The sequence below is a fragment of the Marmota flaviventris genome, chromosome 19 (genome assembly GCF_047511675.1).
Source record: "Marmota flaviventris isolate mMarFla1 chromosome 19, mMarFla1.hap1, whole genome shotgun sequence".
Classification (NCBI taxonomy): Eukaryota; Metazoa; Chordata; class Mammalia; order Rodentia; family Sciuridae; genus Marmota; species Marmota flaviventris.
In genome coordinates, this window is record NC_092516.1 from 22937925 (window position 1) to 22956921 (window position 18997).

The window sequence follows — 18997 nt, forward strand, 5'->3', positions numbered from 1 at the left end:
TCCCTCATAGCCCTGCTTTTGTTGCATCCTATAAGTTTTATATTGTCATTTCAGAGTGTTTTGTAACTTTCTTATGATGTCTTCTAGGCTCAATGGTTATTTTGGAAGAGTGATGTTTAATCCATATTTGTGAATTTTCCAAACTTTTTTGGGTAATGTTTTCTAATTTTCATAAAATAATACTTTGTATGATTTCTGTCATTTAAATACATTAAGAATTTGTTGTAGTTGGCTTTTTGTTGCTGTCACTGAAAGACCTGAGAATAGTAATTTTAGAGGAGGAAAAGTTTATTTGGGGGCTCAAAGTTTCAGTCCTGTCGACGGCTTGCTCTATTCCTTGGGGCTTGAGGCAGGATATCATGGAAGAGAGTGTTGTGGAGGAGAGCAGCTCAGGACATCCACCACAGAGCAGAGAGACTCTACTCACCAGATACAGACTTTCTACCCCTAAAGGGTGCCCCCTGCACGCCCACCTCCAGCCACATCCTACCTGCCTTCAGTTACCACTCAGTCACTTCCTGTTAGGGGATTAATTCACTGATTGGGTCAAGGCTCTCATAACCCAATTATTTCACCTCTAAGCCTTCTTGCACTGCTCACATATGAGCTTTTGGGGGACACCTGGTATCCAAACCATAATAGACTCATTCTATGCCTTCACACAGGATTTATCCTAGAGAATGTTTCACATACATTTACAAGTAATGCACAGGCTGCACTTGTTGCCTGGAGGGTTTTATAGATGTTAGGTTTAGTTGCTTTGTAGCTATTCATCTCTTCCATTTCTCAGTAATATTTTGTCTAGTTATTGAAGTGGAATATTGAAGTCTCTGACTATTAATGCTGAATTCTTTATTTCTCATTTCAATTCTGTCAGTTTTCACAGTGCATTTTAGGGCTCTAATGTTAGTTGCATGCGTATTTATGATTATTTTGCGGTTTTGTCAGTTATTAGATTCACCTCTTCTAAGATGTACCTTTTTTGTCTCTAGTGACAATTTTGTTTTCAAGTGTATCATATCCAGTGTGTTATAGACAGTCCAGGATCTCTTGGTTGCGGTTTGCATGACATACCTTTGCCTCTCCGTGGCTTTCAGCCTGTCTGGTTTGGTCTTTGAGTCTAAAGTGTGTCTTGTAGAAAACATACATTTGGATCATGTTTTTCATTTTTCGTTTTTGGTCCATTCTCAATCACTGCCTGTTAAAAGTTTTTAATCCATTTACATTTAATGTAATTACTAGTATATTAGGATTTGCATCTACTGTTTTACTATTTGTTTTATTATAGATGTTTGTTAGGTCTAGTTGTATGTTCTTTTTTGCTTTTCTTTTTCCATTACTATTGTTTGTATTAATTAATTTTCTGTATATGGTTTAGTTATCATTTCTTTTACTTGCAGTCATGTATTACTTAGAGACAAAGAACTTTTTTTTTTTTTTGGTACTGGGGATTTAACCCAGGGTTGTTTAACCACTGAGCCATGTCCCCAACCCTTTTAAAAAATGTATTATTTTGAGACAGGGTCTTGCTAAGTTCTTAGGGCCTCACTAACTTGCTGAGGCTGGTCTTGAATTTGCAATCCTCCTACCTCAGCCTCCTGTGTCACTGGGGTTACAGGCACGTGCCATCATGCTCCGTGACAAAGATATAGTCTGAGAAATGCTTCTTTAGGTGATTTTGTCCTTGTGCACATATCACAGTGTATTTACACAGACCAGGACATAATAGGACAGTCACTCAATGTAGCCTGGTGTCGTGATCAAGAGACATGGCAAGCATGGCATGCAGGAGGCTGTGTTGGTGTAATAGTGAACACTGTTCTGAGGCACCTTATATTTTTAAGTAAGTACGAGGACAAATCAAAGTGCAGTAAATACATGTGCAGTTAATGTAGTTGTTATTGAATTTTGTGTACTGTACATAATTGTATATGCCATACTTTCACATGACTGGCAATACGGTAGGTCTCTTTACAGATGCCTCACGTCACACGCATGGGCAGTGCATTGAACCATATGCTGTGATGACTGTGGTGTCACTAGTGATGGGATCTTTCAGCTGCATTATAATCTCATGGGGCCACTGTCGTCCTTGTGGCCTGCTGTTGACCAGAGTGATTTTATGTGGCCCTTGACTGTACTTTTCAATTTTACTGGTGATTAGAACTGATAATCTAAAACAATATAGTTTGGAGTAATACCAACTTAATTTCAATAGTGTACAAAAAGTTGGCTTTAATAGAGCCCTGCTCATTTCTTCCCACTTTCTCTTTGAAATTACACCTTCTACATTATAAACTCTTCAACAGTTCTGTAACTATTGCTTTATACAGATTTCTTTTAATTCAGCTCAGAAGAATTATAAACAAAAATATACTTTACTATCTTTGGTGTTTTTCTGTGTAGTTACCTTGGTGCTGCTTATTTCTTAATGTGGATTTGAATTACTGTTTAGTGCTTTTTCATTTTAGCCCTGAAGACACCTTTTGTTATTTCTCATAGGCAGCTCTCCTTGTGACAAATCTCAGTTTTTGTTTACTTGGAATGTCTGATCCCTTTATTTTCAAAGGACAGTCTCATTGGACATATGGTTCTTGGTTGAGGGTCCTTTCTTCACTGGGAACATACCATGACACTACCTTCTGACCACTCTGATTGTGGATGAGCAGTCAGCTGTGTATCTTATTAGGAATTTTGTATGCGCGAGTTTCATTTCTCTTGCTCCTCACAGTTTTATTATTGTGTGTCTAAGTGTAGATCACTTTGTCTTTCCTACTTAATATGTGGAGATGAGTGCTTATGTTGCATTTGGGATGTTTTCAGCCATTACTTCCACAACTCTTGTTGTTTCCTTCTCCTCTTCTGAAACTTCCTTTCTGCATGCATTGGCATGTGTGGTGTATTAGTTTTTCTTCATTCTTTTTCTTTCTCTTCTTCAGTGTGGATAATTGGTCTTTGTTTCCTGCCTCTTCCTCCTCCTAGCCTAAGTCTGTCGTTAAGACCCTTTAGTGAATTTTTCTCTTCTAGTTCTTTCAGTTTTGTTTAAAAAAATAATTTCTGTTTCTTTAGTGAAAAATCACCCATGTAATTTCCTTTAATTCATTGTATGTGGTCTCATTTAGTTCTTTGAATATATTTACAATGAAGTCTTTGTCCAGTAAACGCAGGGTTTGAGCTTCTCGGGGATAGATTCTATGTATTGCCTTCCTCTCCCCACTCCCCTGTACTTTCCTATCACTTTATTGGTCTAATCATTTTTTTGTTGTTGTTGAAAAGCAAGTATTTTAAATAGTATAAAATATGGGTACTTTGGAAATTAAACACTCACCCTCTCAGGATTTGTTTTTGCTCTTTGTTTTGTGACTTTCTGGGACAAATTCTATAAAATCTGTGTTTTTTTCCTGTGTAACTATTGAAGTCTCTGCTTTATTAGCCAAGTGGCCCACTGAAGTAGGGCAAATTCCCTTATGTATCTGGAGACAGCAGGTCATGCGACCTTTGCTGAGTGTGCATGTGTGGTGTGGCTCCCTTACTGTACTGGCTCAGCCTTCATTTCTTGCTGGTTCAGAACGTGGATGTCAGCCAGTGGCAAGACAGGGCCTTCCCAAGTCTCTCCTGGGGACACGTATGCCTTCTAGATTCTCAGGAATATGTTGGGGTTTTCTCCACTGTCTGAACATCTTTTTCCCCAAATTCTCCTGTTAATTTAAAAATAATTTTTTTTATTTTTAATTTACATCGTTTGCTCCATTTGTTACTGCTGCTGCTGCCTGAGCTGTGAAGCTGAACAGTTGTCTCTGGTTGTTTTTAACAAATGCCCTGGGAATAGGACTGTTGCCATCTAGGGAGCTCTGAGCCCGTCAGATGGTCAAAGCCTGGAGTGCAGTCTTCTGGAGAGCGGCTGGGTAGGTTAGATAGTGACAGGTCTTGGGAATGCTTTTTATGGAGTGCTCTTGAGCTGTTCTGCCACCATGCGTGGCCACTGGGCTGTGGTGTTCCTAAGGTGTTTGCAAGGCTGCTGGAAAGTTTTCAAGGCTTCTTCAGAGCTGAGGAGAGGAGTCTAAGGCAAATTAAAATGCCACAAACTCGCTCTGCTCACTAAGAGTCAGCCGCTTTTCTTGTATAAACATTCCTTGGATTCCTGTAAGCCTTCAATTTTCAGAGTTCTGACAAAGTTGGTCTTGACCGTTTTTGCCAGTGTCCTTGTTGCTATATGGAGGAGTGACTTGTGGAAGTCCTTCCTTTGCCATCCTGGAAGTGCCTTCCGCTTTACTTAACCTGTGTGTGGCTGAGGGGCTTCACACACAGCATTTTAGCCTGTTTATCCTTGAAGGGTCACAGCTCTGAGGTCTGTGATTCTGCTTGTTTCTGTTTTGTTCTCTTACTTCCTACATTCAGAGTAAGCTATTACTTATTAGTTTTAGTTAATATTTCCTCAGTGTGTGCTGTTCTCTTCCACTTTGAGAGTTCTTGTTACACTGTTTTTTTTTTTTTAATTGTTCCTTTATTTTATTTATTTGTTCGAGGTGCTGAGGATTAAACCCAGTGCCTCACACATGCGAGGTGAGCGCTCTACCCTGAGCCCCAGCCCCAGCCCCTGTTATACTATTTTCTTTGCTCAAAACACTGCCCCTGTGGTGGAACTACTGCTCATTCTCATAGACTCATTCTGATCTGTGGCCGTGCCCCTTCCTGGAGACCCCCCCTGTGTCTTTGTGCATCCCTTTTGTTTGACCTTTTTATTCTATCATGGCATGTGTGCATAGCGTGTTTTCTCTCCCTGCTGGTTTTTTGAAGTCAGATGATGAATCATACTTGTCTGCATGCTTGGTAAGTGCTCAACTGAAATGTGGAGTAAGGCTGCATAGGAGAACATTCCACACTCAGGTACTGTTGCCAGGGATTTCACTCAGTTCATTATTGAACCGAAGGAAGTTTCCACCTTAGAAAAGTTAAATGACAATATATGATTATATGCTAAATCCTCAGTAATGTGCAAGAAGATAAAATAGTAAGGCAATTAGATTTTTCCCATAGAAATTACTATAGAGTGGTTTCTTTTTTTTTTTTTTCTTTTAGTTGTACACGGACATGGTATCTTTATTTTTTTATTTTTTAACGTGGTGCAGAGAATCGAACCCAGTACCTCACACGTGCTAGGTAAGTGATCTACCACTGAGCCCCAGCCCCAGCCCCCTATAATAGTGGTTTCTGATGAAAGACTTCCTGTCCAGTTTTTTATAGAAAAGGTCATAGAAGTTAAGCTATGAGTAATTTTGGGTCAGAGGTTTAATCTCCCACAACAGAAGTGGGAACCTCTTTACCTAGGAGTGAGTGGGCTCCAGTGAAACCACACTGATAAAAACACAAAGTACAGAGCCACTTGTCTTCCGCTTAGACCTTTATCTCTTTTTCTTTTTTGGTACCAGGGATTGAACTCAGGGGCACATGGCCACCAAGCCACATCCCCAGCCCTATTTCGATTTATTTATTTATTTTTAATATTTTCTTTTTAGTTGTAGTTAGACACAATACATTTATTTATTTACTTATTTGGTGCTGAGGATGGAATCCAGCGCCTCACACGTGCTAGGCAAGTGCTCTACCACTGAGCCACAACCCCAGCCCCCCCAGCCCTATTTTGTAAATACAAAAATTTAGAGATAGGGTCTCAGTGAGTTGCTTAGAACCTCACTTTACTGAGGCTGACTATGAACTCACGGTCTTCCTGCCTCAGCCTCTGGGATTACAGGTGAAGGCCACCATGCCCAGCTAGTCCTTTATCTCTCTCTTTTTTAAAACTTATTTATTTTTTCAATTTTTACTTTTTAGTGGTGCTGGGGATCGAACCCAGGGCCTTGTGCTTGTGAGGTAAGCACTACCAACTGAGCTACATCCCCAGCCTAGACCTTTATCTCTTAAGACCAGATCTCGCCCTCATTCTTGGTCTTATCCACATGAAGTGGTCAGAGACTTACAGAAAGTATGCAGATATGCATGCTGCTTATTTATGGGAGTAAATCATTCTAATTAGGTGGTTATTATAGAGAAAATATTGTTCAAAAGCTGACATTTTTAACCCGTATGCTAATAGGTGGTCTCAAGTTTACCTCATTTGTACCCTGAGTGTTAACACACCTGGCTTTACGTTCACCCCAAGCCTGATCTGGGGATCATCACTGTGTAGAGTCAGACATGGGCTCCTGCATGGCCAATAGTTTCCTAAGAATCAAACCAGTTAGCAAGTTGTTTATCCTCTTTGAGTTGTTTATCGCCTTTTCCTTATAGGTAAAGTTACTCTAGGACAGAAGGGCTCTTTTACTTTTTTTTTTAAAGAATTTTGTTTATTTATTTATTTATTTTAGTTTTCTGCGGGCACAACATCTTTGTTTGTATGTGGTGCTGAGAATCGAACCCAGGCCGCACGCATGCCAGGTGAGCACGCTACCACTTGAGCCACATCCCCAGCAGGGCTCTTTTACTTATGTTTCTTACAGCAAGGCTAAGTGATTGCAAAAAAAATAAGATTCTGATTCATTTATCATTGGACATCTGAATTGGTAGAGGCAGATGAAATTGACTGATAGAGTGCATTACAACAATCATTTAAAGGTTCCCACTTTTAATCCAGAGGTCACAGTTTACTGGAAAAAACAGGTAAATTAACCATAAAATGTAAGAAGTAGCATGAAGCTGGGCTTGGTAGTGCACACCTGTAATCCCAGTGGCTTGGGAGACTGAGGAAGGAGGATCTCAAGTTTAAGGCAACATAATGAAACCCTGTCTCCAAATAAAAAAGGGGTTGGGGATGTAGCTCAGTGTAAAGCACTCCTGGGTTCAATCCCTAGTTACCCCCCCCCAAAAAAAAAAAACAAAGAAAAACTATAAATGAAGAGGATTGAAGAGGGATGAGTGGAGTGAAGGGAGGGGAGTGGGGCGAGGGCTGCTGACTGGATGGAGCAGGTTGTGTTCCATGCTTTTGTGATTATATATCCTGGTGTTGTACATTCCTGAAAAGGAAGAAAGACTCCTGTGTCATATGCGGGGGGAGAGGTGTTAGCAGGGCTTCCCAGAAGTGGTGGCAGAGATGGCAGAGTTGTGGTGAGTGTGGAGGTGCGGGCAGGTCAGGGAAGCTTCAGGTTGGTGAGGGAGCATCAGGTAAGAGTGGGAAGAAGAGGCTGGATCCTGAAAAGTCTTACAGGTTAGAGTGAGGATTTTTTGTTGTTTTTTTCTGGGAGAAGTAGAAAGCTATTGAAGGCTTTTAAGCAGGGAGATGGCCAAATTTATTTGCATTTTTGAAAGATCATAAATGAACTCAGTTCACTTCTGAAACAGGGAAGTCAGACTCAGTTAGGGAGAGCAGTTGGGAGTCACTCTTTGAGAAGGCAGGAAGATGAGGATTAATGCCATGCTGGTAGGGAAAGCAGGGAGGACTGAGGAGGCAGGGGGAGTGCAGCTCTACTAGTTGACTGTGCAGAGGGTTCAGGCTCTTAGCTTGGGAATTCAAGAGGAAGTGGTTCATTGACAGTGGAGGAAAGAGAAGAGCAGGAGAGACTTGTAGGAAGGGATCTGCATTGTAGGGTTGGTTGAGGTTGACTTACCATAGAACTTGCAGGTAGAGTTGTTCCTTTGCCTCTGGTCAGGTCTGAGATTTGGGATAAGCAATCTTGATTGCTGATGGATTTGAGGGTGGTCAGACAAGAAGGAGGTTGGCTGTAGATAAAGCAGGGTACAATGGGTGTGTGGTGAGGGAATGTGGTACCATAAATAATCTTTTGTCACTGTTTTGTGGTATTTGCTTTTGAAGCATTGTGACTTTGTATATATAATTGCATGTTTTTCTGGATTTTGAATTTTTTTTCACTGATTACTGTTAGCATCTCCACAGTTAAAATATTTTTGTAAAAACCTTATTATCTTTTGGACTTTTTTTCAAATACTTAGAGAAACTATTTCTCCCTGCTATGAATTTTATGATTATTTTGTTGATTCAAAACAAATTCTGTTGGGATAATGATTGGAATTGCAAAATGGTTTCATTGCTTCTAGATTACTTTGCTTCTGCTTACTTTTGTAGTTCCTTGTTTCATTTTCAGTATTTATTTGTTGAGCATTTGCTTTGTTTCAGATGACTGTGTACGTATTTCAGGGAGGTTTAGGAAAAGGTTTCACTGGTTATTCATCTGTAATTTCCTTGCTTTATATTTTATCCAGAATGCAGATATCCACTGCATAGGTGAGGAAAGGGTTTTAATTGGTGCTTTAAAGGGTCTTGTAGTCTGTGGAGTAAACTAGTAAGGTGGGTGAATGTGCCACGAAGATGTTGTTACCAAGTGACTGTAGGTTACAGAAGAGGGAGCAACTGACGGCAGCGAAAGGGAAGGCGCGGCAGGGGGCAGGAAGAGGGAGCAGGACTGGAGCCCTGGGGAGACGTGTGTGGAAGGGGTGTGGCACTGGAGCAGCAGAGGCCGGCCAGGCACCTGGTGTGGGTGCAGTGGTCCTGAAGAGGGCAGGCCACTTGTGCAAGTGCTGGGTGACCAGGAGAAGGAGAAGGAGCCATAGCTCCATCCTTTACAGGTCCTTCTCATGTGACCCACATCATTGTCATGCAGTGAAAAAGGACTTGCAGGTTTTCCTTTTGTAACCTCCCCTAGTCTGTCTTCTTCCTCTCATGATTTATGATCTAATTACTTGTAAAAGAGTTTGATTATCATCTCACCTATTTTATGGGTGCGAGAACTATATTTGTCAGCTTTTTGTCACTGTGACAAATACCTGAGAAAAACAACTTTTTAAAGGAGGAAAGAATTATTTTGGTTCATGAGATTTTAGTACATGGTCAGTTGGCTTCAAAGCAGAATATATCACGGTGAAAGGGTGACAGAGGAAGGCTGTTCAGTTCAGGCATCTGGGGAGCAGAGGGTCAGCGAGGGGCTGGCAACAAGAAATACCCTTCCAGTGCACACCCCCAGTGACCTGCTTCTTCCAGCCGTGTCCCACCTCAAGCAGTTTCCACCCTCGCCCCTGTAGTTCCTCAGCTGTCAGTGGATTAATCCACTGGTGGGGTCCAAGCTCTCATGATCAGTCACTTTCCGAAGGCCCCACCTCTGAACATGCTGCCCTGAGACCAAGCCTTCACACAGGAGACCTGGAGGACAGTCCAGATCCAGCTGTAGCAAGGATGCTGCTCGGCACTTTATGTAGTGTGCCTGTGACTAAGAAAAACCTGCATCCAGCCCAGAACTCAGGTCTTACTCTAGTAGGTTTCTTTTAAATTAATTCAATGCCATCTTTTTTCCCTTTTCTAGTTGCTTTTGATTCTCAAAGGAAGTTGGTAGAGAAATGGCATAAATTTAAGTTACTGAAGGAGATTATAATTTGAGTAGTTAGCGTTCTTTGTATTCTTTGTCATGGACAGTTTAAAACAAATGATAAATGTGAGCTTGGAGAATCTACAAGAGGAACAGAGTGGCCAACCATGATCTTATTTACAGGCTTAGGAAGGTTAGAACTTAGTAACTTAAACGTCTTGTTTTGTTGTATTTTAACTATTTATTATGAAAAAATTCAAATGTTTCCACAAACAGATGGTGCTGTTGAGCACTTCAGCTTTTGTCATCTAGCTTCCAAGTTGACTCGGCAGTCTCGCCTCACAGAACCTCCCCCTCACTCCTGCCCTCTGATCATGTTGAAGCAATCCAGATATTATTTCATTTAACTTGAACTTCTAAAACTCTTATATTGAGTTCATCCTGTGCCCTATTTGTTTCCTAGACATTAGGTCCCCCTAGAAGTAGTATTCCACCAGGTCTTCCTTGCCCAGTGAACTTTATTGACGGGTTCTTTTCCTCTAGGAAGATGAGTCCAGATGATTTTCAGAGAGTGTCAGTGTGTAGATCGTGTTCTTCTTGCCATTTACCACTTCTCGGCTCCAGCCCCAGCCTCTAGAGTGCTGGGGAAAAGTGCCCCGTGTTGGTGCTGTGATCCTGAGCAGACTATGGAGAGACCTTGCAATATGGGTTCATTTGTCTCAGGTTTGGTGTCTGCTGAATGGCATAGTTGTCACTCCAAATTAACCTGTGGGTACTCACGGGCAGGCTCAGTTGAGTTGTGATGCAGTTATTTTTACTTTTATTTACAAGCTAGAAGTAGATGGACAAACCAGCAACAGACTGGACTTTAGACAAAGCCAAAGCTGATGCCATATTGATTGGCATCATGATAGGCACAAGAAGCTCACGATTGCTGTGGGAAGTAGCTAATCATCAACCAGGAAAGAATGGCTGTGGGCCACTGCATTAATTTGTCTTTTTTGGGGACATTTCCCCAGCATCTTTTTGTACCTGGAATAGGCAGCCAGCAGGGTGAAGTAAGTATGCTCATGAGTCCATGTGTCTGGGCCAAGATGTGTAGGGGGTATTGGGTCTTGCTGACCACTGACCTCTGTATCCCTGTATTTGTTTACCAGTGCTAGTGTTCTCTCTTTCTCTCTCTCTCTCTCTTTTTCTCATTACTGGGGATTGATCCCAAGGGTGAGCTATTTCCCAGCCCTTTTTATTTTTTACTTTTTATTTTAGGATAGGATCTTGCAAAGTTGCCCCTGGCCTCAAATTTATGATCCTCCTATCTCAGCTTCCTCAATAGCTGTAATTACAAGTTTGTACCACCACACCTGGCCCAATGGTATTTTACAGTTGCAATCTACTTTATAAAAATTATTAAGATCAGGGGGCTGGGGTTGTAGCTTAGTGGTAGAGTGCTTGCCTAACATGCTGGGGCACTGAGTTCAATCCTCAGTACCACATAAAGCAAAATATAGACATTGTGTCCACCTATAACTAAAAAGTAAATTTTTTTTTTTTTTTAATTACAAAGATTGGGATCTGGAGGTGTAATTCAGTGGTGGAGTTCTTGCTTAGTATTTGTGAGACCTTGGGTTCAATCTCCAGTACTGCAGTGAATGAATGAATAGAAAAAGGAAAATATTTGTAATGATCTAAGTATAGAAATATAATGTCAGCACTCTCCTCTAAAGCATTGTTTTTGGGTGTCTATTTCATGTGGCCTCCTGGGAAAGAGCAGTCCTATTAATAGTGATTTCTCAGATTGTTTATTATGATTTCAAATCCTTTTTCTTTCCCCTAAAAATAGAAATGAAACCAAACATTCTGTTGTTCTTCTCTAGCTCAGCCTCAGCTCTGTGAATATTCCAGGAGGGAAACGATTGGTACTGCTTGTCTGGAAATACAGTGAGAGACACTTACATGCACACAGTGGTTGAATGAGTAAAGGTTTGACTTTCTTCTTGAATCAAAGGGCTTCTTAAATCATGGACGTGGTGGTGCATGGCTGTAATCCCAGTGACTAAAGAGGTTGTTGTAGGCCAGCCTCAGCAACTTGGACTCTGTCTCAAAATAAAAATTAAAAGGGGGTTGGACGTGGCTCTGTGCATGCCTAGCATTTGTGAGGACCTGGGTTCAATCCTTAGTACTGCTCAAAGGAAAAGGAAAAAAAGCTGCTTTTCAAGAGTCTGAGAAGAGCCAGTAGGACAGTGTGAGCAGCTCTGCAGTGTCACCTGGAGGGAGAAGCTTTGCAGCCCCGTTGGCACTGCTGCCTCTAGGAGCTCGGTGTGCACACTGCTGGTGTCTGCTCATCGTGCCTGGTGGAGGTAGACCAGGTTTCTGTGTTTCAGGCACCTAGACCTGTCATGGCCTGTGTCCCATCTGTAGGACAGAGTCACCTACGTGGCATGTTTATTGCTCAAGTTAGGTTTTTATGCATTGATTGGAGTAAGTAAAATACATGAGATAAAATAAAAAGTGACCTTTGACAAACAGGTAAGATTTAGAAAAGAGGTGAGGGAAAACTTGTTGGGTCTCAGCTTGTACATCTGTAAATGAGAGCACTGACCCTGGATGACGTGAGGCCTCTTTTAGCACTGGTGCCACATGCTTCTGTGATTCTCCAAGTCCAAGAATTGTCCAAAGCAAGACAATCAGGCTCCATGAACTTAGTGTAAGTAACGGGAATGTTTTGAGGAAAGCAGAGTCCTCCTCTGTTCCTTTTCGGTATCCCTTACAAAGCCTTTTGAAAGGGATATAGAACACACCCCCTAATATTATAGGGGAAACAGTATTTGTTTAATTAATGCCACAGAAATAAAGACTTGATTGTGTCACTTGACAACTGCACGTGGGCTGGAAACATGACAGGATTTTCTTTTCCCTATATTATTCCTTAGAAACGATGGAATTGCCCTTATCTGAACCCTATGAAAACTTCCAAGGTTAGGAGTGCATCCTCAGTTACTTCACTGTGAACAAGAAACTGCCAGCTTGGGTGATGACCTATCAACCTGATCTCAGTCAGTCCTGCTTTGTAGATGCCTATAGATAGGTAGATAGGGATTTCTTATTCCCTTCCTCTCTCTCTCCCTCCCATCCTTCCTTTCTTTCCCATACTGAGTACTCGGTCATATCCCTGGCCCTAGGGATTTCTTGACAGGTGGAGAAACAACACAGATTTAGTGTTGCATGTCTTTAAATAAATAATCCTTTTAAAGACTATTTTCAAGAAAGAGCCCCCCACCCCAGGCTTTGAGCTGATGACTGACATAATCCTTATGTTTTAAAGGGATCCCTCTGGCTGTGGAGTTGAGAATAGGCTGTAAGGGATAGGAGTAGAGTGGAGGATACCTATTTGTGGTCCTGGTGGAAGACACCAAATTCTGATGTATTTTGAAGGCAAAACCAATAGCATTTTTTTTGGGGGGGGGGGTGTCAGATTTGGATGAGGAAGATGACTCAAATATGTATTGAGTGCTTTAAAATTTCTATATTCCCACCCTCCTTGACCCAGCAGTTCCTTTTCTAAAATTTTAAGAAAATAATTGTGTATGAAAGTTCTTTGTATATACAAGAATATTTATCAAAGTATAATTTAGAGTAATGCATTCTTTTTTCAGTTTTGATGTTTTAAAGAAAATGTCCATTGATTTTTAATCCATAATCCCTCCAGTGCCTTTAGGACTTGAGAAAATTTCCATTCTGCTTGTTTGCTTTGCTTGTTGTTTCTCTTTCATCAGCTTTCTCCATGGCCTTCACTGTTCATTTAAAAAATATATATATGATTATTAACTCATATTAGTTGTACAAGTTACCAGGTCTCATTGTGACATTTCCACATACTCATATGTCATCCTACCTCCCTGCTATCCTTGCTCTTCTCTTAGTGCCCTTTTCTGATTGTCTTTTAAGAATTATTTTAAGTTCAAGATTCCACAAATGAGAGAAAATGTGATATTTGTTCATGTCTGGCTTATTTTACTGACACGATGATCCCTAGTCCCATCCATGAGATGACATGATTTTATTTTTTATGGCTGAATAATGCTCCATTGTGTATATAATATGTACAATATATATACACACACATATATCTTTTAATTCATCTGTTTGACACGTATTGTTACCAAACCCACATTTGGAGGCTTATCCCATAAAAAACCCCATGTCTGAGATTCGAGTGGTGGGGAGAAAGAAAGGCTTTTTTCAGTGTTCGAAGAATAGAGAACAGCTTTCTTGCAAACCAGCTTGTCCACTCCAGTGGGTTGAGGGGTACAGATAGAAGAGAAGAGCTATGTGGAAGAGAGAGGTATAGAAAAGGAATGTCCCTATCTCTTCTGGGAACAGGCGGAGCTCCTCCCAGGACTTGGGTGCCATCTCTTTTCACTCCTCTCTGGTCTAGTGCCTCCACTCATGGTGCCTGGGAGGAGGGAGGCATGGTTAGCCTTAAGGGAGGGGTGGGGGAGATCATGCCAGTCCAGGTCAAGCTATCCCTATATTATAGTTGTGGACAAAACGTTTCTCAAGCGTAAAGGCCTGAGTAGAATCTGACCCTGAAGTTAATACAACAAAGCAGACACAACATGAAGACAGGAATACCAAGCCTTTCCTTTCATTCTGGTCACCCATGGGACATTGCAGGCCCAAGTGAAGAGTTGGGGTTTTCAGCAAAATTGACTTTCAGGTCCCTGAAACCTAGACAACTGCTGTCGACATAACCCACACATCAGAGGTGTTACCTGTAGCAAAGCTAGTGGGAAGCTGCTGATCTGTTGCCCAGCTCTGTGGTCACTGCTTTGTAAGTCAGTTAAGAACAGGTGATGCTGGAGGGTTTGCTTGGTGTTTCTGGGCCATAGTTCCCCCCTTGTCTTTATTCATTGCTCCTCCTGAGGGGGTAAGGTCTATTAGAGGTGGTTCAGGAGGCCACCCTGGACCCCACTGGTTTTGGCTGGTCTGTCCTAAGGGGCTGTTAGTCTTTAAACCCTCTGTCCTTGGGGATGAGCAGAATTAGAGGTTATTCAGGCAAGTTCAGTGAGGTGATATGGCAGTGACGTTGGTTAATGAGTTCCCCTTTTTTTCCTTTTGCTTCTCCTTTTTAGGGGGTGCTGATGGGCAAAAGTCCATTTATCCTCTATAACTTCTTCCAGCTGAATTTGGGTATAATTAAGGGGCCTGATAGAGCAGTGAAATGTCCCTCTTGTTAACTTAAGTAGGTCTAGTTAGTGCCTAGTTGTAGGCCTGTTTATAACCTGGAGTGACTACCATTTGTGATTTCGTGGCTTTCAATCTTCAGCTACAGATGAAACCAGACAGTTGAGAATGCATGGCCAAAAAAGTAGGGTAGCTGTCCAGGGGCCCCGGAGACAGAAACCAGGCGATGTCTGGCACCATGTTCTGAACATCCTGGGCCAAGCTGTCTGTAAGAGCCTGTGTTTCCCCAGTATCACAGGAGTTTACATAAAACAGTAGGATGTGTTGGATGTCGGTCCTGCTGCCTGGCAGTCCAAACAGATGTTAAGTATCACCTTATGCCAGGTACTTAAGCCTAAAAGTAAAAGAACCATGTGAACTGTGAGAACACAAGGGAAGTCAAGCCAGAGAGTATCCAATTGGACCCCTTGCTTAGGGGCTCCTTTCTCTTCTAAGTGGTTCCACAGGCATGGGCCACTGGAGAAAACCATACCTGGGCTCAGTGCAGCAGTCATTTTCTTGTCTTGACCTGAATAGAGATCCCTTTTCAGAGCTGTGAACTCTGTCTTCACTGTGGAGGTGCCTAATGTTGAAAGGCTTTTGTTTTTCATCTCCTTTTTTCCTGGGTTACCATCACATACTCAGATTTGTGTTGTTCTTGGTCCATAAAACTATTTCCATATGTGTACATCTCAAGGTCTGAATTTTCCAGTAGCAGGTCTGTTAGATGAGGCTCAGACAAACAGTTCTGGCAGAGCCTTTTGTGATGGTTCTTATCAGGCTCCTTTCATTACCTCCTGGTTTTATATACCTTTTGGTGGGACTGACCCAAGCAACTCCCTCTTGATTCTGATCTTTTATATTCCCTCTTGTCTTTGTGAGAGTTTCCCTGAAGATAATGCTAATCCTGTTTGTCCCTTGTTGTCCCATTTGTTGGTCTAATCTGGTCCCATGTTAGAGGACAGTGATTGACAATTGGGAGTCAGTGTCACAACCCTTTTAGCTACATTTGAACAGCGGAGTTGAGGAGGAGTGGCTTGTAGGCCAAGCTTGCCTGGATTCCGTTAAGTTTAATTTTATTCTTGTAGGCAGTGGCTTCCATTTCACACCACTGGGAAAGATGATTTTGTTAGAAGCGGTACTTCTGCATAATTTTTAAAAGACACTAGTTACAGAGTTTTAAAGGAAAACATAAAGCAGAACCAATAAGAACAAAACAAATTCAGTTGTGTAGTGGTTTTGAACCAATTTTTAACTGAAGAGAATCAAAGGAAAACCAATTTGTATAGTAATTTAAATTTTTATCAGAAAGCTGTATTTAAGAGTACTTGTTAGAGGCTGTTCCATGAATCTGGTAAATGCTTTAGAGAAGAATCAAAACTGGGTGATAGGGCTGGGGCTGTAGCTCAGTGGTAGAGTGCTTGTCTCACATTTGTGAGGCACTGGGTTCCATCCTTAGCACCACATAAAAATAAATGAATAAATAAAGATATTATGTCCATCTATATTTTTAAAAAATAACTGGGTGATACAGAGTTGGAAGAGTTGTAGCTACAATTTTGACCAGCGCTTAGCAATTGACAAGACAATTCAGTTATTTCATGCACAGCATTTTAAGATTACAGTCATGACTAATGCCAGGACCATCAGACTTCTAAAGATTATATAATAAGGGCTGGGGGTATAGCTCAGTGGCAAAGCGCTTGCCTTGCACGTGTGAGGCACTGGGTTCGATCCTCAGCATCACATAAAAATAAATATAATAAAGATATGCTGTCCATCTACAACTACAAAAAAAACTTTAAAAAGATTATATAATAGCTTTAGAATATTGACGTAAAATTAATACCATATATCACATGTATTGTAAAATAATAGATGTGTGTTCAGAGTTATAAATCATATTTAGCCAGAGTTTAAAGTGACAATTCAGAAGATTAAAAAACAGATGTTCAAATAAACCTTAATTTTTTTAAGTTTTCAGTTTTCCTAGCAATCAGAAACCTAATAAAGACCGGGAAAAAAAAACCCACTCATAGTTATCTTGATTAAAAAAAACAAATTTTGTTTCCTAGGCCAGTTCTTGTAAAATTTTACTAAGAGCAGATCAAAACTTAAGAAAACTTATTGCTTTAAACATAGGGATTTTTAAGAGAGCTTGATAGTTATGCACAATAGTTGGCAAACTCACACGCGCCTGGAATTTGGTTGCGGCTCTTGATTCTCCTTTCCCCTCATCTTTTCACCCTCCCCATTCTTCTTCCTCCTCTCTGCCAGGCTTCCTTTTTTTACATTTGCCTGGTCCTTTTTACTTATGCCAAAGGTGACATTCCCTGTGGTACATAATGTGATTTTTAAAATACATCTGCGAGGCTTCCTCTTCCTGTCTCTTCACTCTGCTTCTAGATCTCCTTCTGCATTACGATCTTTCCATTATGATACCCTCTTCTTCCCTTCCCCTTTCTTTTATTTTACTCTAGCTTCTGCATATAACGGAAAACCTTCGACCTTTGAATTTCTGAGTTTGGCTGTTTTCACTTAGAATGATGTTCTCCACTTAGTGGCAGATGCCATGATTTGATTCTTCTTTATGACTGAGTAAAATTCCATTGTGTATGTATGCCATAGTTTCTTAATCCATTCATCTATTGGTGAACACCTGGGTTGATTCCGTAATTTAGCTACTGTGAATTGTGCTCCTGTAAATATTGAGGTGGCTGAATTGCTATATTATGCTGATTTTAAGTCTTTTGGGGAAAAACCTAAGGAGTAGGGTAATTGGTTCATGTGGTGGTTCCATCCCTAGTTTTTTGAGGAATCTCCATACTACTTTCCGTTGTGTGGTTAAACTAGTCTTTAGTCCCACCAGTAAAGTTCAAGTGTACCTTTTCCCCCACATCTTTACCAGCATTTATTTTTTGCTTCGTTTCCTTCCTTAAATTTGCATTTTGAAACAGATTCATACAAAATTTCTGAATTTGTGCTCTCCTTTAACTTTCCCACCCCGTTCAGCCTGTGAGTCTCAGCCTCAGTGCCACCTTAAGAATACTTTCCTATTGATTGATCACTTTTTAAAAAAAAAAAAAATTTTTTTTAGATGTATGGACTTTTATTTTATTCATTTATTTATATATGGTGCTGAGAATCGAACCCAGTGCCTCACACAGGCTAGGCAAGCGCTCAACCATTGAGCCACTGCCCCAGCCCCTTGATTGATCGCTTTTGAAAAATAGACATGTATGCTCTGTGTGTGTGTGTGCCATGTATATGTGGGCGTGTGTGTGCGTGTGTGTGTGCATCTGCATGCCGTGTGTGCATATGTGCATGTGTGTACATCTGCATATGTGCGTGCATGTATGTGTGTGCATGCGTGTGCAGTGTGTGTGCCATGTGCATGAGTGGGTGCATGTGCATGTATGCATGTGCTGTGTGCGTGCATGTGCTATGTGTGCATGTGTGTGTGTGAAAGAGAGAATCGGAAGAGGAGGGACAGCTTGGTCCTTGTTTTCTGTTTGGGAGCCTGCATAATTTTTTCCTACACGCTTAAACTTGGTAGGATAGGTCCTGATGGCGTTTGTTGTCGTTTGTTTTGCTTGAAATGTAGACCCTTCCTTGCCTCTAGAGACAGTTGTCTTTTTGTAGTTCAGGAATGTTTTATTTTTGAACTTGTAATGTAGTTTTAGTTTTTTCAACCAAAATGTTATTATTATAGTGTTGAATTTTAATTCTCTTTTTTGTGTATTATCTCTTTTTTTTGCCATTTTCTTTTCTTCCCATATATTTCGTTTTAAATTGAACACTGGGAAAGCACTTTAATTGTATTTCCATGTCATGGAAGTTTTCTGTGTAGACATTTCAGTGCTTATCTTAATTAATGCTTCCTCCTTTGCAGTTTTTTCTTAATTAAGCCAGTCTTTTAATCTCCACCTATTTGTGGTTCTTTGTTGAAGCTTTATGCTTGGCACAATAATATGTGCATGGACATCTCTCAGATGGTTTGAATACTTGCATAAACAAAAACCAGATCTTGGTTGATGTGTGCTACTGAGAGTGTTAAAATGTTTTTCTATTAATGTGTTCTTTTTTTAAAAGACAGCTGTATTGAGATGCAGGTTTATATACCACAAAACTCATCCATTGTGAGAGTACAGTTCCATGATTTTTAGGTTTCATAGAGTTGTGTAACTGTGATAATATCCTGCTTTTAGAATATTCCTGTTCTTACAAAGTGTCCCTTCGTGCCTGTTTGCAGTTAAGTCCTTGCTTCTGCACTCTGTCTGTAAATCTGCCTCGTGTGGATGTTTGTATAGATGCATGCAAAGTTACTGCTCATGTACACACAGATACACTTTTGCAGTTGTTTATATGTAAACAGCTGTTAAGTAAGGTGTGTAATGGACACACACACATACACACACTGTGTGATTGCTTTCATCTCCATGTGTGGCTTTCTGGTGTCGCCT

General features: G+C 40.9%; 1 protein-coding gene across 5 annotated transcripts in view; it reads left to right on the forward strand.

The window, feature by feature from the left end:
- Nucleotides 1-18997, forward strand: part of Tpst1 (tyrosylprotein sulfotransferase 1) — a 94959-nt gene that overhangs the window by 8251 nt on the left and 67711 nt on the right. Inside the window, exons 3-5 of one of the 5 annotated variants that reach the window (XM_071605396.1) lie at nt 5080-5160; nt 5833-5871; nt 6366-6435. The exons of 2 other annotated variants lie outside the window; for them this stretch is intronic. The gene's annotated coding sequence lies outside the window, so the exon portion shown is untranslated. The remainder of the gene's footprint in view (nt 1-5079; nt 5161-5832; nt 5872-6365; nt 6436-18997) is intronic. 2 more of the 5 variants (XM_071605394.1, XM_071605397.1) reach the window with 2 other exon arrangements.